The following is a 25,246-nucleotide window of genomic DNA, read 5'->3' on the forward strand; positions in this document are numbered from 1 at the left end:
AATCTAATGCTTACCAAACTACCCCGGGGGTAGGAGGCCAAAACAAAACAAAACAGAAAAAAACTTAGAAGGAGAAGGAGCATGCAAAAGGCCAATTTCGTTTTGGAGAAAATAAACATCCCATGGACATATATCGTTTCAATATTTTCATACACGCTACACATTTTGCACTGCTTAACCTTCACTATTTGCTGCTATTGTTACAATAACTCAATGGACACATTTGCAGAGAAGTAGATAATATAGGCGTTTTTGCAAAGACGAAAATTTTTTACCAGGTACACAGCCCTGCTGAACCTTTAATCCTTCTGTATTGTGCTCATCATCCATAAATCACCATCACCTCTTAGTCATCTTAGGGGAAGAATGCTTTTCTGCAGTCTTTTCAATACATTGATTCATTTCTTTGTTTACGTCATTTTGATGCAGGTTTCATCCTTCCAGACTGAGTTCATTCAAGTCATGTCACTTTTTGAGAGAATCCGACTATATTTCAAAGAGGTCAATGTTTCTGAGATTGACACTGAATCAGTATTTTTTCAGTCCTAACATCATTTCAAAAGTCATATTTTCAGGAACAATCAGAGACTGAATGAAACCGGCATGTAGCAGCTCTTTGAGCTTTTATTAGGAGGCAGCCATTTTGTTCTTTGGACTCTCAGGCCTGGTGTACACTTAAAACGTCGGATGAAATAGGAATTGTGCTCAAGGGTGTGAAAAATCCACACTCCTGAAAGCTGCAGTTATGCTGACCTAACCATAGGCACCAACTTTTGGTTTTTCCCTGGGGATGCTCCACCCCTGCTCCACCCCAAGGCCCTGCCCCCACTCTGCCCTTTCCCCCGAGGCCCTGCCCTCATCACACCTCTTCCTGGCTCCACTCGGCCCCCTCCACCCGAGGCCCACACACACCCACTGCTCGCTGCTCTCTGCCCTGCCCCCGCTGCCAAACAGCTGATCAGCAGCCGCGCAGAACAGCTGATCGGCAGCCCCACCAAACTGCTGTGGCTGGTGGGTGCTGAGCATGGGTGCTCCAGCCCCAGACCATCCACAGTGTCAGCGCCTATGGACCTAAACTGTGATATAGATACAGCAAGGTAAACCAAAGAATGTTTTCATCAACCTAGCTACTGTCTCTTAGGGAGGTGGTGTTGCTACACCGACAGAAAAACCCCTTCTATCACTGTAGTCTCCATCTGCACTATGTGGTTACGATGGCCCGTACTGTGCACATGGTTGAACCTTAATTTAAAAATGTAAAATAAGTCTCTAGCCGCTATGGTTATGAAGATAGGCTTCAAACTGTGAACTGAGCACAAACCAAAGTAGTGATGTCTGCCTGAGTCTGAGGATAGCCTAAAACAAAAGCTCCAAGAGGACCGAACCACCCCGTTGACGTCAATAGGATGCTAACGCTAAAGGTAACGAATTTCAAAATTGTTAAGTATTTCTTTGCTGATCAAAGCACAGAAGAAAGAAGAGATATCACGTCATGAAGTTCTGCTCAAGCTACTCGGAGTGGCATCTTCTTCTGGTATCTCCTTTTGGCATCTCAAAGGGGTAGAGCTTAGGAAGAATACCACTAGTTGTTTTCTTTTCCAGTTCAAACCTAGGGAACAATTTGGGGGAACACAGATGGTACCTCCCCTTCTCATAGGTCTGGTATTCTGGAATTTGGAAGTATCAGAACCTTCGTGAAGGTACCCAGGGCATAGCAATTGGGAAATCAAGGGAAAGAGAAGTATTTTCAAAATACTGGAAAGTAGCTCTCCAGAAAATCAAAAACATATCAAATTAATCCAGTCACACTATTCTCTTAGAACAGGCGTTCTCAGACTTTTGTACTGGTGACCCCTTTCACACAGCAAGCCTCTGAGGGCGACCTCCCCTTATACATTCAAAACACTTTTTTATATATTTAACACCATTATAAATGCTGGAGGTGAAGCGGGGTTTGGGGTGGAGGCCGACAGCTCACAACCCTGCATGTAATAACCTTGTGACCCCCTGTGGGGTCCCAACCCCCAGTTTGAGAACCCCTGTCTTAGAAGACACATTTTAAACCATGTACTGATATGCCGGGAGTTGAATATAACCTTGGTGAAGCTGGTGGGTATAACAGCCACCCTTAATTTAAGATAAGCATCAGAAGCAATTGAGTTTCTTTTAGAGCGGGCTATGTGAAACAATAGGAACCATTACCCAAAATACAGGCCGCATACAAGATCAGTCAGATACTGAGCTATGTAGGTGAAGAGGCTTCTTGGGGTATTATTTTGGTGGAGCTGTGTGTGTGCATGTGAGCAGAGAAACCACCAGAAAACACCACAGAAGCATATAAAGAAGGCAACAGAAAGCCAAGAACAGACAGAAAAGTATTCACAGTGTGATCCTAAGAGTGAGCTTTTTGGGTAGATTGCTGGCTGGAAAAAGAGGCTTGAAACATTGAGCAAGGTATCTGTCTTCTGTTGTTGGATTCCTACTGTATCCAAGGAAACAGGACTTTGTACATTCTAAATAAGATTGCATCAAAGGAATACTTGATTGTATCATTAGTTTTTCCTCCTAAAGGAAACAACCCCAAAACCCCCAGACTGGGTCAAAAGGAGTAACAATACATTATGTTCTATTAATTACCTATGTATACTACAGTTAGAAAATATTTCCTTCTTTTTTTACTGGCCAAATTCTGCGCTCAGTACATATGCAGCTCCCATGGGGCATCGGTTGACAACCTTTACATTTGATATGTCATGAAATGATGTATTTTACTACAATGCCCTATATAAGCAAGCATTTTGTAAAAACTGAATGAGGACCTCAGAATCTGGCCTATAGACTTCATTGGGTGATTTGTCTAAATATGAACTGAGTAAGGTCCTGTATTCACCCTGCTGCACCAGAAAACATTACTCTAAGAGTACTTGTAATGTAAGTTTTTACACCTATCATGGTGATCAGTAGCTCATGATAAATTGATCTCACTGGCTTGCTAACTCACACTGCTAGCCTATGGCAGTATCTCCAAAATGTCTCTCACATTGAATTTCTCACAGCCACTCCCTAGGGGTCCCAGTTTCACATGCTCTGCAACTTTCTTTAGCTCAGAAGTTACAGGATTGTACCATCATTTCAGATACTGCCCATCATGACAGAAATATTTGGCATTCTAGGACAGTCTGTCACTGATAAACAGCAACCTTGGAAAAATTAGCCTTGCCTTATTAGCCTTATTTACAATCAGTTTGGAAGCCTCTTCACTTGGCTTCCAAAATAAAAATCAGGTAATTGACTAGCCACCGATTAGGCAAGATGTGCACAGCTTGCCTGACAGTCCACCTGCAAATCATGTCACGTGATGGTTATCTGACACAGTGTACGACAAGCTGGAAGCAGGTTCCAGAGAAAGAATGTCTACATCACAGTTAAGAAATATATGTTTCCTCCGCTGCTCAATATCTCATCTATAATGCAACATGTTAATGACAAAAAAATAGTCTAATGAAGGTATATATTAAAAACCCAGTGCATCTATCGTGGAGACTTAGGATGATTCTTTTGAACTTTCCAGGTACCTGTGTGTTCTCAGTTGCTTAGATATTTATATAACATTTATCTTTTGTTACAATAATGATCAATCTTCAGCTCCATATAAAGGCAAACAATAATTATATTCTTCCGAAACTGTTATGAACTGTTTTTCTTTGCAAGTGTTAATACTAATTGTGCAATAAAAGAATAATATTCTCTAAACATGCTTTTTTGGGGGAGGGTTGAGCAAGCATTCTGGCAGCTGCTGCCTTTTCCATGAAGCTTATCCAGTAACAAAGGAAATTTCCTATTGCATTTCAATGATTTTGCTGTTTGGTCACTCAACTGCTACTAGCCTTGGGCCTAATCCAAAGCCCATTGAAGTGAATGGAAATCTTTCCATTTACTTTCCTAGCCTTTGGATCAGGTCTCTATTGACTTTCAGATTTGTTCAAGTGTTTCAGCTGCATCTGACATTTATTTCCAAGGGGCATGCTGTGCAGAGGAATAGCTGTTTTTTAAGTGCAATTGGTCATACTATAGTGTTGGATGATAACGTCTATAGAATTCTTTTCCACTCACGGATTCTGCTTACAGAAACTATTGGGGAGTTTCAAATAGGAAACTCATTTGTACTATGCAAGTAATAAATGAGTGCCTGCAGAAGGTGATGGCTGAATTTCGCATATATTATTTTGTTGTAACACTTGATTTAGAACATTTTAGACCCAAAGATGTACCTTGGAAAAATATCGTAAACCCATAACCCTCAATTTACAATTTCAGAGATGGGCTGCAAAGGGCATTTACACTATTTACTTTTACTCTTAAATATTTAAAGAATTCACTCTTCCCACATTATAGGCTGTGATCAGAGTCAAAATACCTGGAATTAGTCTTTAGAAAACACACACTTTAATGCTCCTAGAAAATACTACAATTATTGGATGTGATAAACAAAATTCATATGATAAGAGTACAAGAAAAATTGTAAAAAAATCCAGACCTTTTAAAAACATGATGACCTCTAGTAGTATTAATATGGATCTGCTTCCCTTGAAGATGAAAAGGTGAAAGTGCTGAGCACTAGTGAAAACAAAAAAAAAAGCTGTCTATATTTGCACAACCACCAAGAAGTAAAACTATATTCCTGGAATGGTGTAATCCATCATAAATGCTGAGCATCAAGATAGTTGTAGTATACAACAACAAAAAATGGCCCATTAATAAAATTTATGTCCGAAAACTCCAACCACTGGAGAGGAGAAGGGAGAGGCTCCCCTCTATGTAGAGCTCCCCTCTATGTGGCTAAGAAAAGCCTCCCACTGTAATTCCACTTGAGGTATTTTAAACCTGAGGGTTATAAACCAAGCCATCCCCTCCAACTAGAAACCTTCAGACTAGCAAGAGGAAGGGTAATCCAGTGGCTAGCGCACTAGTCTGGACTGTGAGAAACCTGGCTTCAATTCCTGCTCTGCCACAAATGTTCTACATGACCCTGGGCAACTCTCTCTGTGCTTCAGTTTCCCGATCTGTAAAGTAGGGCTAATGGAGTACTGTGAGGCTAAATACCTTAAGGATTTTGCAGTGCTCAAATATCGGGTGATGGGGGCCATGTAAGTACATAAGGTGACCAGACACAAGCCTCAGACTATAGAAGGTGAGATGACTGCAAATTAATAAAGAGCTGAGCCAGTCTGACATTCCATCTAACGGAGAGCAGTGATAATAAACTGCTTTATTAGAACCAGAGACAATACACATCTGAAAGCTAGAGGAGTTGGATGAAAAGGTACTGTTTGTCAGGGAGACGGCAAGAGAAAACAGTGAATTCTGCAAAGTGGATCTAATATTGTCTGTCAAAACATTAGATGCTTGTCAACTAGCCAATGTGAGTAGAAAATTATCTTCACCCCAGATAAATACTTTGGACAGTGAACCCACTTTTGGTATGTAATTTATATTGACAAGAAAATAAAAGAAGATCATAGTGGACTGACCTGGGAAGTGAACCAATTTTAATTATGTTTCTCCTGCACTGGGGTACTTCCAATAGGTATACATTAAAGAAAAGGCCTAAATCTTTGAATTATATTATCCTACAGTCACAAGCAATCTAAGTTAGCCACTGAAGAAAATACAGCACAGTTGGCAGTATTAGCTTCTTCTTTAGGTACAAAACTCTGTAAATCCCTTATCTTTATTACTGTAAAATTGATGGTTCAATTCAAGTATTACTGTTCAGCCAAAACGTGCCAAATTGTTTGCATCACAGTAGTGCCTAGAGGCCCAAACTGAGATAGGAGCCCTGTTGCAATAGGCCCTGTACAAACACAGAGTATGACAGTCACTGCACTGAAGAGCTTACCAGTCTAACCAGACAAGACAGATAAAGGTTGGGAGCAGGAAATGGAGGCACAATGAGGTGAAGTGATTGGACTGAGAACCCAGGTCTCTGGACTCCTGGCCCAGTGTCCAGAAGACATCATGGCAAGTTTCCATGCAGAGGTAAAACTCCTCTTCAGAAGAGATTTATAGCGTATGCCAAAGGGTAACACAAAATCTATTGACTGTCACTGGCTTTCAGCAATCTGTTATACAATCCATACAACCACTGCTTCTCCGGGTCCCCAAAAAGTGTCATGATATACGTTACTAAATTCTTTGGTAGGAACCCAACTGTCATTTAAAAATTGGCTGTCAGTAAAAATAGAAGAGGATATGCCAGTAAAAATGGCAATATATATTACGGGAATCTTCCCTTAGTCTAGAATGAATGTGCATACAATGGGTCCATACAATAGACTTCAGGAAAAACTCCCAGTTAGTAAGGGCATCAGGAGTGTGTACTAAATAAGCACGATATCAGCAGTTTTTAAACGGCCATTCTCACTTTCTTCCTGTTTGTGTTTGAAATGTGGATGGTAAAAATTAGGAGTGGCAGTAAAAGTGCAGAAAATTAACAATTTGTATGTGTGGTTGGTGTCCCTGATAAAGAGAGGTGTATTTTCCTCTACTGTTGTATCTGAGCATTTACCTTTCTCTCTGTTGATAACTATCTTTATCTACACTGAAGCAAGTTAGCAGGCTTTCAGGCCATGTTGCATTAAAAGTACTGCATACAGAAATGTATCACATCATACATGGGAGAGTGTCTAGTCATTCCTGATTATTGTGGGTGTGCTTCACAGTCACATCTACACCAAATGAATCTGAAAACATATTGGAATATAAATATCAGTCCCAATTTGAATTCAGGTCCATTCTAAATATTCTGTGAAGCTGAATTTGAAGCATAAAGCAAATTTGTATTCTGAAAAACTTGTTTTGTACCCCCATCCAAACAATATGCATAACCCATTAATGGTATGAGTTGTAGATATCCCAATCCAAGGTCCAACAACAACAAAAACTGTTGGTTTGGCAACAAGCATCCACCAGGTCAACCTTGTCAGCTGGAAGCCACCACTCCCTGAACCACTCACATTCCACTGGAGCCTCTCAACCTTGGGTTTAAAAAGAGGATTTTTGACAGACATTCTTAGCGTTCTGTTTACGTAACTGGTACATCACTTCTCCTCATTCAGTTTGATGAGGTTCAGCCCAGAGAACAGATGCTCACAAATACTTATTGAAGAAGGGAACATGGTGTGATGCTATCTTTTACACTCATTCTTCCCATATTTCATACCTAGGGTAGAAAGTGTTTAAATTTCAAGAAGATAGAAACAACCTTTATCAATGTGCTTTCAAGACCTCTCAGCTCCTCCTCAAGAAGTTCATTCATCTAATTTGGATCAAACAAATGTTTATGAAGGAAAGTTTAGCCTCTTATGAATATGCTGAGATCTATAATAAAATACATCTTGAAAATGTCCATTTTCTTCCTTGGGCAGACCTCTTGATATTTCCCAGGACTATCTGCCAAACTATCCAGGGATCTACTAACTCAAGTTTAGAAGTTATTTAAATCACTAACTCTCACGATCCTAATGAATGTCAAGCATATCATCACTGAAATATCTTCTTGGACCTTCTTCTAAACTTTGTAATTTTGAGGACTTTGCACATTATGGAGACTTGCAACACATGAGAAGCTGACAAATCCTGCTCTTTGTTCCAGTTTATGACAATCTTCAACCTTTATTCTAAAGAAAGGGCCTTATCTCATAAAGCCATGCTACAAACCCATCAAATTCCTGTCCCTGCCTAAGCCATATGACATTGTATAATAGCAAAGTTAAGTACTGTGACCGATCTTCATCAAGAAATGCCTAGAACTGGCAGCAATTCAGCTCTCAGACCACAGTGCAATTTACATTCTTGGCAACTATTTCCAGGATATCCTCCAAATTCTTGCTACTGCATCTGGCACAAAGTGCCTCTTATCAAATGAGTCAGTGAACCTGGACAACTGGATACTTCACTCCTTGAACAAAAACAGATGACAAACCATTTTCAGTGCACTATTAATGGTCACTGAAAAAGAGCTTCCAAGGGATAATCTTTTCACTGAGGAGAAAAAATGCTTCATTGACTGTACAGTAGATGTCTATCCTTTGCATTATCTCTTTTGACCAATAACACAGTGAAGAATCTTGTATGATTAGTTGTATCAGATACTTCTGTCATGGTACAATGAGGAAATCAGTGGCTTTTTGGAAACCAGTCTTCAGTCACTTGCCAACATGGTCAGAAATGTGTGGGATACTGTCACTGACAGTAAATCAATTGAAGCTTTCTAAGTAATGGCTACACAATATTCTTGCCATTGGGAATGTCTTCAAACAGGCTATCAGTATTACTCAGCAATAGCCCTGTTGATAAACTTACCATCTAAGACAGGGCTACTGGGCTTTGCAGTGTAGTGTGGACATTTGAAATTTGATGTTATCACATGGCTTCATTCTGCCAGCACATGGTGAATCCAGCAGAATGGCACTGAAGTCCCAGTTGGATCTTCCTGGGAATAAGGGGTTCAGAATGTATCCTTTTCCATAACTGGAGTCTAAGCAGCTAATCCTTCTGTGAGACTACATATGAGAACTTTACTCACATATGCAAGTGGTTGCAGTATTGGACATGAAATCTGTATATTGTGTTCATTAGGTTAAGGGAAGCTGTTTGGGGTAGGAACCTTGTCATCCTTATGTGTCTGTATGACGTCCAGCCGGATACTCAGTTAGTAAGATATTGACATTGGAAACAGAGTAGGAGGACCATTGGTCTTACCCTGAAGGTTATGGAGTCTCACCAAAAATGGTACTCTTCCCTTAGAGGAAGAAAACACAACCAGGAAGTAGTTGGGGAGAAGGGTCACAATGAAAGGGCACACAGGCCAAGTTAGGTCTCTTCCCATATCCCTCTTAATCTAATATATTTCCAAGAAACCTATCTCCTTGGTATCACTGAGAAGGATGGAAGGAGTTGTAGATCCTAAAGCGAACTTTCCTTAAACAAGTTTCAGTTTGGTTTAAGGGCTATGCATAGATTTCAGAGCGTCTTATTTAACTAAACCACTTCCCCTTTATATGGTCTAACAGAAAAAACTAAGCTCAATTTCACTAATAGAGTTCACACAGTAAAATATCTATATATCTCACCACAGAATACAAGTATGCTTTATAATTTTATAAAGAACATTTAAGCAGAAAAAGGCAGGATAATGGCATTAACAGAATGCAGTGTTTGCCATTTTTTAATTACTTGTTTCATGCATACAGATATGGCATTGGTTCAAAGCAAAATCTCTTTTGGAAGCTAAAATTTCAATATAATAGATGTTCATAATGTTATGGAGATAAACAAAGTCTCATGCTCGTTCTGCATAATTATTTTGGTGTCTGTTTGACAGATGATGTGGGAGGGTCATTTGCTTTATACCGTTAACATTAAGGAATATTCATATACTTTAGGCACAATTTGAAGAGCAAGTAGAGAACTACTCAGAGATACTGGAAATGGTAATGTGTAAACAGTAGGGGACACAGAAAAGGCTCCGACAGTGTAATGAACAACTGTTATTTGGTTAGATCAAAGGGTGAGTACTCCATTTCAAGTGAAATGAAGAAAGTTGTATTTGTCTGACATATTAGATTCTGCTAGAGTTAGCAAGTATGCTTATACTTTCATATTTCTCAAACATAATAAGGACAAATCTGCATTTTGAAGTGATTTAGATTAATTGCTGTAATGTAATTGAATTGAAAGCAATGGTCTCATCTGGGTTTTTGTTTTTTTTTCCCATCAGTTCATATTCACCCATCGGAATACCAGAAGATTCATCACTCTGGTGGTAAAACTGTGTAAAATGTCACCAAATTCAAAACAATGAAAATGTGCCTCTTTTCAAGCTCACTTGAGGTACAATGAAAATGCAGCGTTTTCCATGAAATTTTTTGCCTCAAAAAGTTTGTAAAATTTAGATTCCATCCCCTCCTCCCCCATCCACCCACATGCTCACTCACTTTAAAAGAGATGCAATCATTGCAGGACTACATGTTTAGCCTTGATAACACAACAGTAAGACCTTGTGAAGCAGGACTGAATCCTGATATCAGAGTGTATTGCAATTACAATGCAGAGCCATAAAGATGATGGGATGAAGACACTTTCTTCTGCTTCTCTGACAGTCATTTAGAATGAAGTGCAAGCAGCTTGATGGACATTTTTATAGTGAGTGTAAATTAAGTTACATACTGCCGATGTTCATGTCCTTCATTTATACTAGCAAGTGCTTAGGGGAATGTTACCACTTCCCCATGTTGGTGGTATATTATAATGGGCATCTCACCCTCTTTAAGGCAGTGACACCAGCACACATTTTGCGAGAGAGAGCATGGATCTTAAGGCTCTTACTGAAAATTATAGGTTTGAAATATGCATTTCTGTATCCCACTAAACTGCAAGTTGAGTTTGACAGACAGGGCCACGTTATTAGAATACAGGTTAAAGCTCAGATTTCTGTAGCTGGAAACACATCACAGACCAAAGACGCTTGGATTTGTCTAGGGTGAAAGATTTTGATATTGAATGGTCCACTGAGGATCCAGTTCTATTTTTCCCTCCTTTCTTTTGCTTTCATTGTGATTATTTAGTGACTTTTTAGAAAGCGATACATGAAAACCAAGGGCCCTGATTGTTCTGGTGAGATTTCTGTTGAAGTCAATGGAGCTTTGCCCATGTAAGAAGTTCACAGAGTCATGGCCTAATTGTCGCAGTGAACAGGGAGCCTATTTTAATTACATGATCCTAAATGCTGTGTGTTTCAAGGTGAGTTATTGGAGTTCAGTATAAGCCAGCTAAGGAGCATTACTCCAAGGTGAGGCTCTTGCTAGGTCTATGATTCAAAAGGAAATATAAGACAAGGACTGCAAAAGAACCCCTAGATGGCTTACCAAGTAGTCCACCTTTGCAATGAAGATGGAGGGTATTAACATGAATAAGATCTAGTGAATTGTTATGGGTGGCTGCCCCTGAGCCCCAAGAGTTGTCTCATGTAGAATTTCACAGAGATTCATTAATCTCTCCTCCTTCTCAGGCTATACACAAGATCTCTTGGAAGGGTCAATGTGGGTACAGTTACCAACAATACCCTGACAGCACACAGCTTCATAGCTCCTTCTCCGACAGGATCAAAGGTAAGGAGAAGCTAGGTGAATGTGTATGTAGGCAAGACTGAGATGATGCTGGTGGAAAGAGGGGAAATATTCTCAGGAGGTAGCTAAGACCTCATCCTCCATCAAAGGCATCTATCCTTGATCCATCAATATATTATGGTATCATGGCGGTGGGGAGGGGGGGTTATTAGCTTTTTGCTAATCCTTGAAACCAAGTAACAACAATGGTGAAAAATGCCTTCTGCCTCCAGCTTACCAGGCAACTGCCTCCCTTCTCCTCTGGAGAGGATCTAGCTAACCTGATCCATCCATTTGTCACCTCCAGATTAGACTACGTTAACTCTCCCGATCTGGAGCTGACGATGACAGCAGCACAAATGCCAACAGCCTCCTTACTTACCAGGGTAACCCACCATGAACACATCACAACAAAACAGTGGAGTCGAATTCACAGCCAGTGCCAATTCAAACCCCTGGTCTCAATCTTCAAGTCGTTCATCGGTTTGAGATCCAGTCACCTCTGAGACCCCCTCTTCATTCATGACAAACTGACACGGCATGCTTGGTGGAGGGCACTTGACTACGAAACCACCTACTGGAGGAGTTAATATTTAGCTCAAGTTCTTCACTGAACCTTCTTCTGGCTCCTCAGTGCATAAATTATACCCACTAAGACCTCTGGGAGAGCAGATGGGTAAGCAGGTGTAAGAAAATCTAAGGTGTAACATCAGGCTATCCGCAGATGATAAACCTTCATTGTTGAAAGCCAGCAACACAGGATGATGTTATTTCTCTTTTGTTTTTTCTATATTTCTATTTTTCTTCAATAGACATTTCCAAAATATATATATATTTTTTTCCTGTTGAATCTGATTTAAACTTTGATATGTTTTATTAATAAGCTGTGTTTATATGAGAGAGAAAAACTCATTTTCCTTTAACAAAAACAAATTAAAAAAATTAAAAAGTAAACAGCTAGATGGAATGTCTATTTTCACTCCTAGTTTGGGTCTCTAATTGTCAGAGCCAAGGACTATCTTCAACTACTGTTCTTTAAAATATTTTCCTGATTTTCACATAAACAAGCACAGATGCAAAAATACATTCTGCAATGTTTCCTTTTTGGGAGCCTGAAATAAATTCAGACAGATGTATGGAACATGTGGTTGTAAGAATAGCATGTTCTCTAGCAATGACAACCAGCCTAAATCTGATTTGTCCTCTGTTGATTTGCTTGGAACTTGGAGAAAGAACAGCAGAGTGCTTTTGAAACAAAAGGATATATAAACTGAGATTTGTAGACAACTTGAGGAAGAGACAAATGTACAGATGAAAACCTAAAATCAAAACTCCACCAATTAAATCAATAAATCTCCAAGCACAATGGAACAGAAGAGTGGTTTAATCTAGACACTCCACAATCTAATCAATGTGAAGTTGCGGAGAGAGAAACAAACAAATGTTATCCTGAGTGGCGAGAAAACTAGCACACATGCTATGTGTAGTGCACTGCTCGCCAAGCATTTGTCCAGGTGGCATTCTCCAGGGAAGGCACTGGAAAGGAAAGTGTAGGGAGATAAATATTATGAACTTCATTCCCAACTTTTTTAAAGGGTTTCAAGCTGGTGCAATGCCTCTGAAATTAATGACATTACACCAGTATAAAGTTGGAATTATGGAGGGAAGAATCGTGCAACATTTCACATGAGGACAAATGAGCCAGGCATACTTTTAAAATTCAGAGAAATGTAATTAACTTGATGCTAGCTTTAAAAAAAGAGAGACCTGGCATGTAGGAAATGACTGAAAATACAGTAACAGAGAGTAGGCTCCTATAGAGAAAACTGTTTCAATGTACAGAGTAGTAAACACCTGAACTACAAAGAAGGCTAGGAACAAGGAAGACGAGTCAATGATTGCAGTCACCTCCAGGAACAGTGGATGAGCGATAGGAAGAGAAAATAAGATCACAGACATGAGACGCCTAATAGTAAAACCAGTGCCTATTCTCCTGTCTTGTCCTTGCCTTGTTCTTATGTACCCTGTATTAGAAAGCAACTACTTTAAAGTTTTATCTACTTATTTTCCAGAAGTAGGTAAATACTTGTAATTTATCTCCTGAATCTGACTCCAAGAGACAGTGACAGGGCAAGAGGGCACGAATAGGTGGCATAACAAGGATATTTTTTGTCAGCTAACTTTGCCATTTACACCTTCTCCTGCTTTTCTCTTGAATTATTTGTATTCCCAGAAATTTCAGGGCTGCCAGTATATTCACTTGGATCACCGTCGCTATGACTTAATTAGTATAAACTGTCTCAATTCTTCTGAGAATTTTTCTCCTCTTCCTATCCCCCAACCCCAAAATCACGTTCCAGTAGTCTCCTTTCTCAAGATCTAAACTCCCCGGCTTGTGCTTTCTGAGGCAGCCAGAAATGTCAGATCAAACATTCCTCTTGTGGATTTTCACTCTCAGTTGCAAAATACATTCTGATCAGTCCACGTTGCACAGACCCTATGTGACAAACATAAGCTACTGTAAATGATATTAAACGCTCAGTGCAGGTTTGTTCCAACATTCGTAAAAAATGACAAGTTTGAGGGCCTGATTCTAATTCAATTCAAATCAGTGGCAAAACTCCCGCTAACTTCAATGGGAACAGGATCAAGCCTGTTTTGATCAAAGCAAAAATAAAAAATGGGATTTTTCAGAAGCTCTCAACATTGGCGGAACTCTGTGCCCAGTAAAATTAAAAATAAAACTCCTGTTGATTTCAATGGGCATAGAATTAGACCAACAACGAGCGTGTTTGGAAATCTCCCTCAAAATGAGTTGGAACAAATTAGTTTTGATTTGTTTATTTATATTGTCTAACTATTTAAATTGCACCAGAAAGATCAAAAGGGCCCATTTTTTCCAATGTATACCCTTTATACCTAACATATGTGCAGTATTTAGTGGCAGTATTTATTTTCATTCAGCAGAGTGAATGGACCACATATATCAATTATGATATTAAAGTACGCAGAGGTTATTCTTGATAAGCAAACTTTTAATTTGAGGCAATGGCAGTCAATCATTACAAATATCAAACAAAGCTCAAGAACATCTAGGAAAGATATTTTGTAACATATTTGCACTTCAAAAAAGATTATGGAAATATATGTTCTTCTGCTATTTATTTATTATCTAATTTTTTTGTTCTTTTTAATTTAAAGAGAGCTAGGGTCAAACAAAAGTCAATTACAGTCATGCATTGTTATCAAGTAGAAGGCAGCTGGACTAAACTTTGCATTGTATTTAGTATGCCATAACAATAAGGAAATTATTTTTATTAATATTAATTATGTTACTTTGCTTTTAATTACAGTACTAGATGTGCTATTACTTCTCTAAACCAATTATGCTATATAGAGCTAAAAGTAATAAGAATTCAGGCAGCTTCACTTCAAAGCAAATCTGGAGAGGATTATTTATGGGTACTTTGACCTGTATAACTTGTACTTAACAAATCTTATTCAGGCAGCTCTTTTTTTCACAGGATGCAGTAAATTAATCTTTGGAACTGCAACCGTACCATCTTGGGCTATGATATCATCCAGTCTCTTCAGCTAAACTGGGGCAGGCTTGGTCAGGACCTGGGTGGCAGAGCCCCTCCCCCACAGAACGTAGGAATTACAGGAGGTGGTCATGGTGACAGAGTTATGTGATACCTTGTGGAGGGGGTTAAACACATGTGGCTAAACCAGATTGGGTGGATTCCGTTCTCACAGGTTCCAACCATCTGAATAGCCACACTGGCAGTGAACCCTGGCAAAAGCTCTTCATCCTGCACTGAAAAGAGTGAGCTGTGACTCGTCTTACCTCCCCCAGAGGCTGTCTGGGTACCCAACCTCCCACCCCAAAAGACCCAGCTCTCCTATGTGTACATAGCTAACATTCAGCAGCAATGAGACCAGCAGATGAGGTGTCTGGTGGAGGGACAGAAGCTCTGATAATGGACGCAGGATTGTGCAGGAAGAGGAAAATTAAGGCTAGGATCCTCCTCAAAATCATTCTGTGTATCTTCCAGGATGTGGGACAAGCAGCCCACTTCTGCACTAGTGGGACAGGAACTGTTGCTCTTCAGTACTAAGCCTTTAACAGGCAGAAACATTGAGAGGCCGTCCCCACTGCAAGGATAACTGTGCACAAAGCACCGCTGTCTTCTGTGGTTTCAGTTTGTCGTTTGTGTGTATGGTCCATAAACTAGCAATAATGATCTTTCCTTATATGATTATCACGGACATCGCCCTACCTCCTGGGATGCTTGTTCACAAACACATTTGTGTTCATGCTTTTTGTAAGCTGGTGGGTTTACGGGTGTTTTGTCATGCCCGTTCTCCGGGGCGCACTTTATTGACAAACTCAAAAAAAGCATTAAAAAGTCAAATCAACAGCTGTCTCCGCCCAGCACACGTGCTGCCGGGGCCCAGAGGCCATTCCCTATGCATCTCTCTCCCCCGGAGAAGACACACCACTTTCTCTTTGGATAGGTCTGTGCTGCAGCTGGGAGCATGCTTCCCACTTTGGATGGCCAGCCAGATATTAGCTCCACTTGAGCTAGCGTGCTAGAAATAGGGGGGGTTGCACAGAGGGAAGCTCAGGCTACCTGCCCCTGCACATGCCCGCAGATCCAAGTGGGTTTGCACTTGGACGGCTAAGCAGAGCTGCCCCCCAAGCAACCCCTGACCTGGCTGCTGTTTTCAGCACACTAGCTCAAGCAGAGCGGCTGCATGTCTGTCTGTCTACCAGAGCTGGGAAGCATGCTCTCAGCTGCAGTGTAGATGTACCCCATACCCGGCTGAGTCATGTGGCAGGCAAGCATTAACCCCTTCCTGGTTGTTCCACCCTGTCATCCGTTTTATTTAAACAAACAAAAAACTTTATTATAAAAATCTTTGAAAATGTTATTGACATTTTATTTACCAAAAGCTTGGTTCAGTAAATAAAATATGTCTAGAATTACTTCCATAATGGTTTCGTTCACTGTTTTCAATAAACATTGATCTGAACCATTTTGGGGAAAGATAAGAAAATTTAAAAAGCCATCAGTGTTTCACAAAATGTTTCATTCTGGGAAAGATTCCACTTTCTGACAACAATTCCAGTTTGAGAAACTGCACCCAGCTCTAGTCCACACTATTCTGCACAGAAAATGACATTTATGGACCCAAAAAACAGCGTCTCATTTGCAATGGCAAAACAGAGTCTCCCTGCTGCGTTCAGTTGCCTGTTTTGCTCACCCAAATACAGTTGTTTGTCAACAGATGCAACCGCAAATACATGCTGTTTAGTAGCCCTTTGAAAAGCTGCCTAGGTAAATAAACCATCTCCCCTGTGTGGTTACAGTGGAATTTTCACCTTCGTGATTTATTTGGGGGGTAGGGGGGCTGGAGAGCAGAGGTATTTTTTAAAAAAATAGAATGTGTTTTAGAACACAGTTTAATCTTACCCCTGCTTTACCTGAATTCAATGGCAAAACTCCCAGTGACTCCAAGGGGAACAGATTTGGGACCATTCTGTTGGTTTTAGGAATACATCAACTTACCAGTTAACAACTTAATTGATAAATGTGGTTGGTCAATATAAATAAAACCCAGTACATTCCCTCTTGCTCTGGAAGTGCCCTGCCAAAAATGGAACTAAACCAGCAGCTCAATATAACAGATGCTGTTATATATCTTACCCTCTTTTCTTGTAATAAGACAAAACATCTTGAAATATTTACAGTCTGTAAACAATACATGCAGGGAGGAGAACAGATACAAGTTATTATAGTCCATATATAAAATGACAAGGTCGTTAATCAGAGCTGCAACAGCAGCTTGAGCTTCAAGAGCACCAAAATACACCATGCTGTGAGGAACAATTCTGCGTTGGTGGAAAGAAGGACTAAGCAACCCACCGGCTCTTGTCTACATCCACATTCTAGGGCACTCAAGTCTTATGAATCACAGAGTCAAATTTAATTGGCAGGGCAACATCTTTTATGAGCCCATAAGCCTTATATAAGTGTTCTGGAGAATTTAATAGGGATGAAACCAATAGACATCTATGGAAAAACCAATAATGCCAGCTCCTTGGCTATTGTAAATCAGCAGAGCTTCACGGAAGTCAATGGAGCTATACCAGTTTACAGCAGTTGAGGATTTTGTCCATTAGGTTTATGAGAAAAATAGCTTTTAAAAAAAATCTATCCTATAGAATTCCACAGCAGACACAGAATTTTCTATTAAATTTTATAGGTGGCTTAAGAAAAGACACTATACAAAGGTTATCATTTTCTATTGCATTCTATAGGACTTTACTATAAGGGTTTGAACCCTAAAGGAATAAATAGAGTACCAAAGGCTACCCTAATGAGAGATCCAAGAAAAGATTTAAGAACCAAGTGCTATGTAACACAAGCAGCAGCTTCAAGGTAGATATTGAATTGCCAGATAGCTGGTTGATTTGTCTTCCTTTGGAAGAAATATATTTATCGATATATACAATCCATCCAATAAATTCTCATGATCTTATAATATCAAACACAAAGAACTCCAAAACGTTCCCAGAATCAGAGCATCTTAAGCAATCATTTTCCCAGCACAGCAGCGTGGTTTTAGCAGAATGTGCTTTCTCAAATCCAGACTGACATTTTGGGAGATGAGAGTTAATCAATGGTGAAAGTTGTGACAAGAAGAGATATTCCAAACCTTTGAGATAAAAGGAAGGTTACTAGTAGGTGTATAATTAAAAATAGAGTCAGTGAGTAAGGAAGGTCTCTTCAACAATACATAGATTACTGCTGATTTAGAAGGAAGTGTTTTGTGACCCACAGACAGCAATGCCTTCGTGAAATTGTTGACAAGAGGCAAGCGGCAAGGGAGATATTTACACAAAGTAGAGTGTGCTCAGGAATCAGAAAGATAACATTTTATTTACAGCTCAGTAATATCTCAAGCAAATCAGCATCGGAAATAGTGTACACTGCAACCACAGTGACTGAAATGATTTGCTACTATTATGCATAGCACGCAACTGAAAAATGTACAATATTAGCTGAGCGACCCTCGAGAGGAATTTGGCACTGATATAAGCTGAGGATATATATGTACATGTAGCAAAGCACAGTTCTGCCCTGGATGAGCTAGAGTACAAGAAGCCTCTTTCACTGCTGGCACACCTATGGGGAGAGAAAGCAGCTCACGGTTCCCTTGAGCACTAGGATAAGACAGCAGCTACCATATGCATAAGGGCACCCACCCCAGTGGGGGCTTGGTGTGCCAGCTCAGCGTCCTGATTAGGCTCCCTCGCCAAGGCTGCCTTCTGCAGCAGCTGGCAGGGGGCAGTAGGAGCAGTAAGGAAACTGCAGATCATGTCCCGCCTGCACATTCCTCTGTTCTGAAATGGCAGGATGACTCAGGGTCCTACTCATTCACTGGGCACCTCAGGGTAGGATTTTGCGCACTGTATATGATGTATTTCATCCTTGTCCTCAGTGGGGTCCTTACATACCTCTTCCCTAGAGTTTTACATGGAACACTGAGGGTAAGAACCCTTTTGGAAAACAAGCCTCTCCCAAGCACTTGGCATTGGGGAACTCCATGGGGGTAAGGTGGGAAGGAACAGGCCACACAACCCTCCTTCAGATCCCAAGAACTATTCACCTCTACCAGGCCACACTCCGATCCTTTAGTCCCCACCCTAGACCACCTACATCCCTGCACAGCAGCATACCCGGTGTTGGAGATCAAGCCTATTGGGGAGAGGAAGATGGTTCCTGCTGCTTCACTGTCATGAAGTTCCCATTGTGTAATTGGATTCTGCACTCAGCAGGGGTATATACCCCCTGCACAACTTACACCAGTCCTCTTTCCCCACCGGCAGTGGGAACACACCATTTCCTCTAGAGGATCCTCCATCCCTGCAGAGAAAGGACCAAAATTTCGTCTCCTACTGTCCCCAAACCTCATTGCAGATTATTATTAGGAGTCTCTGCAGCAAATATGTCACGATGAACCACTGGAGAATATGTCTGTCTCCAACCCCCCGGCTTGTTTAGATAACGGCACATACTCTCTCAGGGCTGCATTCCACCTCGCTTTATAATGGTGCACAGCGCACAGGGAGGAAGTAAGAAAACTCCCCCTACCCATATTGCGCATGAACTGGCCAAGGACTTGTGCTCAGAGAAGCACAGAGACTACACCCTAGCCCGGGGTGGCCAACCTGGGGCTCCGGAGCCACATGCGGCTCTTCAGAAGTTAAGATGCGGCTCCTTGTCGAGGCACCGACTCCGGGGCTGGAGCTACAGGTGCCAACTTTCCAATGTGCCGGGGGGTGCTCACTGCTCAAGCCCTGGCTCTGCCCCAGGCCCTGCCCCCACTCCACCCCTTCCCGCCCCCTCCCCTGAGCCTGCCGTGCCCTCGCTCCTCACCCCCCAGCCTCCTGCACGCCACGAAACAAGTGATCAGGAGAGAGGGGGAGGCGCTGATCGGCGGAGCTGCCGATGGGTGGGAGGCACTGGGAGCGGGGTAGGGGGGAGCTGAAGGCGGGCTGCTAACACATTATTGTGGCTCTTTGGCAATGTACACTGGTAAATTCTGGCTCCTTCTCAGGCTCAAGTTGGCCACCCGGCCCTAGCCTTTTCCCAGAGGCTCCTCACACTCCAAAGTGGGCAGGGAGAGATGGAGACTAAGCAAAGTGTGGACAGAGTCATCACTTCACCCTTCCATGCACTAGGGAGCAGAGCTGGTTGGCCACATACTACACTCCTCCAACAGGAGTTGTGGTCTGCATTTCTGCCAGTGCTCCAGGGAATGTTGGAAGTCATTCTGGAGAGTGTCTCCAGGGCTTTCCCTGGAGCCATGTGGCTCAGCACTGAATCCCAAACTGCGCAGCGAGCACAACTAGCACTAATGGAAGTGTGTGTGTTTGTGCACGCACACGCATGTGTGTTAGAAATTAGCCAACATTCCACAGAGTAGAATTTAAAAATAGTACATAACTCACTGTGGTCCTGAATGCAGCCTATAAAATACTGTTACAAATATTGATCACCTTGTGTATCAGCATCTAAAATGCCTTGACATTCTGCAAGAGCCAAAAGTTATTTGCTACAAGATCTGGTCAAACAGTATGTGTCAGATCATTTCAACAAAGTTGTGAAATTTTCCTCCAGCGTAGCCACCACTTGCACTTCATCCACAGGCAGTCCCTTTTGGCTTCAGGCATGAAAGGAAACATAGCACATCCGTTAAAGGACACCACTACTGTTCCATCCCTGGCCATCTTGAAACAGCTGAATCTAGAAAGAAAGCCTCCCTCGAAAACTCTGCTGTTAGCAGCCTTGGTCTATGGCTCTCGAGTTCACCTACCAAGTGACTTTCTGTGTCAAGTCTCCCCACTTAGCTCATCTCAGCTCCAGCCCTCACCACCAGTGAGCGATTAGCCACTTAAGACTTCAAACAGCGGAGCTGATTAAAGCTCCCAGGGTCAGAGCCTCATGGCCTCTATCCAGACACCAACAAACAGACTGTCTCAGCCGCTTCCTTACGGGCCCATGGCCCAGTTACACAAACTGTATGCAGAGAACAAACAAGCAGTCACACAAACAACCCACTGATGGCCCAAACACCACTCTCAAATCCTGCTACCTCCGAGCGCAGAGTCTGCAGCTCTTTCCTCCAAAACAATCATATTTGCTGTTTCTGTTTGTGACTCAGTCCATTCTTTGGGATTAAAATAAATTAAAAAATGATCAGTTGCGATACACACTCATTCCCCCCCTCCCCTTTTTTCTCTTAGGAGCTCGATCCTTGTCAATGAGAGTTTTGTATGTATCATGCTCATTCAGTCTTTAGCCTCTATGCTGAGACAGTCAGTATCACCGTATGTTACTGAACTAATAACTGGAGCTGAAGGCGTGATGGGTAGGAATGATTTATTTGACGAGTATAGCCACTTTTTCTGTTTGCAAGTTAACCCCAAGCAGCTCGTTATTTTTGCAAGTTTTTGAAACTGATATTTTGATCCTTGTCAGTTACTTTTGATCGGACATGTTTACAAAAAGGGGAGACTGAAGTTAAGCTTCTAAATATAGATTTTGGCACCTAAATGTAAGTGGCCTACCTTCTGGCTCCCCTTAAGGTCAATGGGACAAAACCTCGGCCATAGGTGACATGATATTTTCTCTGTTCACTTAGTGTATAAGCATAGCTCTTGATAGGTTTCCAGGGGGGAATACTCATATTTACAGCTCAACTTATGAATGTTCTCCAATGGTCACTTAAAACTGGCTGCTTCCAAGAGAATTCTTGCTAGTAAATTTATTTGCTAGAATATTCATGAGAAGTAAGGACAAAAAGGATTACAAATGGCGTACTCATACTGATAAGCACTTCCCAACACAACTAATCCTGCCAAAGAGCCATGAATTCATAGTGGTCAGGTTTTTTAATCACACTAACCATTTTTCTGGGGGGAGGTAGTGGCGGGGTGGGGGGGGGGGATAGGTTCAGCTTTCATGCAGTTCTGCTAATAGAGATGCCACAAGCAGAGGAATATACGCTTTCAAACTGAAGGGCCTACTCAATGTGAATGCTGGCTGACTCCATTAGTCAATTCATTGTTGCCTCTTTTGACCCAAGCAGCTAGTGAAAGTTGGGAGTAGAAATGGGTGGTAGTCAGGCATTTCTCTGATGCAGTTTTGCTTATTTACAAAGAAGATACAAAGGGTGGCCTGTGTCCCTGAATGCAGAAGGAATCAAAAAGGAGGAACCAGCTTATTTAGCTCACAGCACCATGAGCCGTCATTTCAGCCTGCCTCGGACCAAAAAACTCTCCCTCAGGTTTCTTCCAGGGTCAGCACCATATTTTTGCTGTTCCTTTAGGCTCTCTCTCTTCCCTCCCTCCACCCCAGTCTTTCTTGTTTCTTCTCAGTTTCTTTGTGTTCTGCCATTACACACACAAGCACACACTCAGTAAGAGCTCATGGGAGGGGTCATACACTCCTTTTGTCAGGTGTGGTTTATGCCTACAGTCATGATAACTGAAGGGCGAGTTCACACCTATCGACCTCAATCCCATTACAAGGTTTCAAACATCTCACACCACCATTTTCCTCCACCGTGGCAACTTTGTACAGGTGAGCAATGGGTAGACTAAGTTTGACCTTTTGGGGGAACATTTTCATGAAGGGTCACGTCCTCACAACCGCAGGGGAATTGTCTGTCTTTGGCACACTCCGGCTTGTAAGCCACATTTAATATTGAAAAGTTCTGGCAATTGTATTGAGAGGTGGTATTTAAAGTCAGCTCAGGGTGAGAAAATTCAACATTGCAACGCTAAACTAAAGACCCTCTGGACATGAATCTCATGGCAATGGGGAAACATTTAATAGCCCTGACTTTTCTGACTTAGAAATGATCGACGGAAAGATCGTCACTTACATGTGGCCCAAATGCACAGAAAGTTAAAAAAAAAAATCAAAACACAAATTCACACAGCGTTAATTTTCTTGTCCCACCTCACCGATTGCATGGATATGAATAATAATAGAATAATAATAACGCAGTCTCTGTTAGAATCACAGGAGAACAGATTGGGATTGCAAAATACCCAAGTAAAGCAAGATTAGCTGTACAGCACACAGGTTTGGCAGCAGACCCCCCCTTTCCCATGGCTACAGAGAGAAGTTTCAGAAGGGAGCACAAAGCTGGTGGAAGAAGGGGCATATAATCATTTTTCCTAAACTGTGCATTGTTCTCATCACAGATCACCAAAGACACCCCACATTTACAATCAGGTCTTAGTATGAGGGCGGCCTAGGTAGTTCATTCCCTTTCTTTCTGACCTCAGGATTGTCTTGCTGAAGTTACACATGAAGCACTTTACACCTTTAAGCAGCTGTACAAACGTCAACTAGTTCTTGGTTAGATCCTACAAAGTATTAGCATCACTGGAGGAAAAGGGAAATTGAGAGAGAGACATTAAGTAACCTGCCACATGGGTTACAGAGCACAGCGTGGCAGAGGAAAGATTAGCAGTCAGGTTTCTGACTCCTAGGCCCATGCTCGGTCCATTAGACCCTGCTGTCTCCAACAATGCATAACACCCCTGATTATAATCCACCCCCAGAATGGAAAAGCTTCTCTTTCACCAGCTGTTTTGTTTTAATTTTTATTGTAGTTTCTTGCTGAACTTTAAAAAAACAAACGAACAAAAAAACCCTCCACTTTAAACCCTCATTTATTTGAAGAAAGCTCTGCTGAGGATTTCAGGCTTGTTCTCCAGCAGCTGTCACTGCCCACCCTCCCCACCATGTGTGCGTGCACACACACACACACACACAGAGTTTTGTTTATTGTTTTCAATCCAAGAAGAATGTTTAGTTGCACACAAAATACAGGACACTGTCTCAATCAACGAGGAGTCAAGTGGCACCTTAAAGACTAACTACCTTAAAGACATTTTTTTGGGGCATAAGCTTTCTTGGTTAAAAAAACCTCACTTCTTCAGATGCAATACGCATCTCTATTTCTCCAGACCACATAAACCCACCTCCAAAAATGCATCAATAAATCACCAGATTCTGTCAAAAGAAAGAGGGAGCAGGAGCACCACAGCATCAGAAAATAGCAGCTTGCAGTCTTGCTTAAATCGTGTTCCTGACGGGAAATACACAGTCCATGCAACAGGAGATGCAGGGTGTGGATTAATAACACTATTTGCTACAGTAATAGTGTATGTCTATATTACCGCTTTTCAGAAGAGCAATTTTCTTCACACCAATAAATCCAAGGAGAGAAATATGGCTGGTGTTACAGAAATGTATTACGGTGGAGTAGTCTCTATCACTGAGGTGAACAGGACTTTTTTATGTTTATTACCACACTGTTTCCAAAATGTATTTTTTTAAATGTAAGCAATGCCAATGCCAGTATTAAATCATGCCAAGTATATTTCTCATGATGCATATGATAAGCCACTTGTCTTATAGCTATTTATGTTATGACTCTTAAATATATGCTTTCATTCAGAGAAAAGAGTAGGCCAGACTCATTATGCTCACTCTCAGGCATATCTATCTGAGGTACTTATATGGTCTCCATCACCACAGTATGTGAGCGCCTCACAGTCTTGAGTGTATTTATCCTCACCACATCTCCATGAGATAGGGAAGTGCTATTACCCCTTTTTTTACAAATGAGGAAACTGAGGCACAGAGAGACTAAGCGACTTGCTCAAGGTCACACAGTCAGTCTGTGGCAGAGTGGGGAAATGAACCCTGGTCTCCCCAGTCCCCTTTAGTGCCATAGGACCTTTCTTCATCTCCCCCCAAACTTTCTGTGTCCCTGTAAATTGTACACGTAGCCAATAGAGCGAACTTAAAGGCATTTTGTGTAGCAGTAATGCAAGGAATGTACAGGTCTCTATCCTGTGATGCATGAGCATAAGCAGTTAGCAGAAGTCTTTGAGGCCTATGAACTTTGGCACAGATAGATGGCCTGACAGTCACCTGAGTTTTGGGAGCCTGGAAAAGGTGTGTTTAAGGGGGAAGTTTGTACAAACTGGGACCAGGTAACCACAACCACACTGAACTGATACTAGGCTTCGATATTTTAGGATAAAATTTTGGCAAATGCTTAACTGTGGAATTGCCTTGGCAACAAATTGACGTATATGATAATAAGCTAAAATCATTAATATGCTAACCTATAGGACAGGGAAGGGCAAACTACGGCTCGCGGGATGGATCCGCGCCATCAGGGCTTTCAATCCGGCCTGCAGGATTGCCAGCCCCATGGCGCAGCGGGGCTAAGGCAGGCTCCCTGCCTGACCTGGCTCCGCACCGCTCCCAGAAGTGGCTGGCACCACGCCCCTGTGGCTCCGGGGGTGGGGAGGGGAGGGGAGGGGAGAGGGCAGAGGGCTCCGTGCACTGTCTTCGCCTGCAGGCACTGCCCCCCACAGCTCCCATTGGCTGGGAATGGGGAACCGTGGCCAATGGGAGTTTGGGGGTGGTACCTGCAGGCGAGGACAGCATGCAGCGGAGCTGCCTGCCCCACCC

This window comes from Chelonia mydas, chromosome 9, assembly GCF_015237465.2.
Source record: "Chelonia mydas isolate rCheMyd1 chromosome 9, rCheMyd1.pri.v2, whole genome shotgun sequence".
NCBI classification, from domain to species: domain Eukaryota; kingdom Metazoa; phylum Chordata; order Testudines; family Cheloniidae; genus Chelonia; species Chelonia mydas.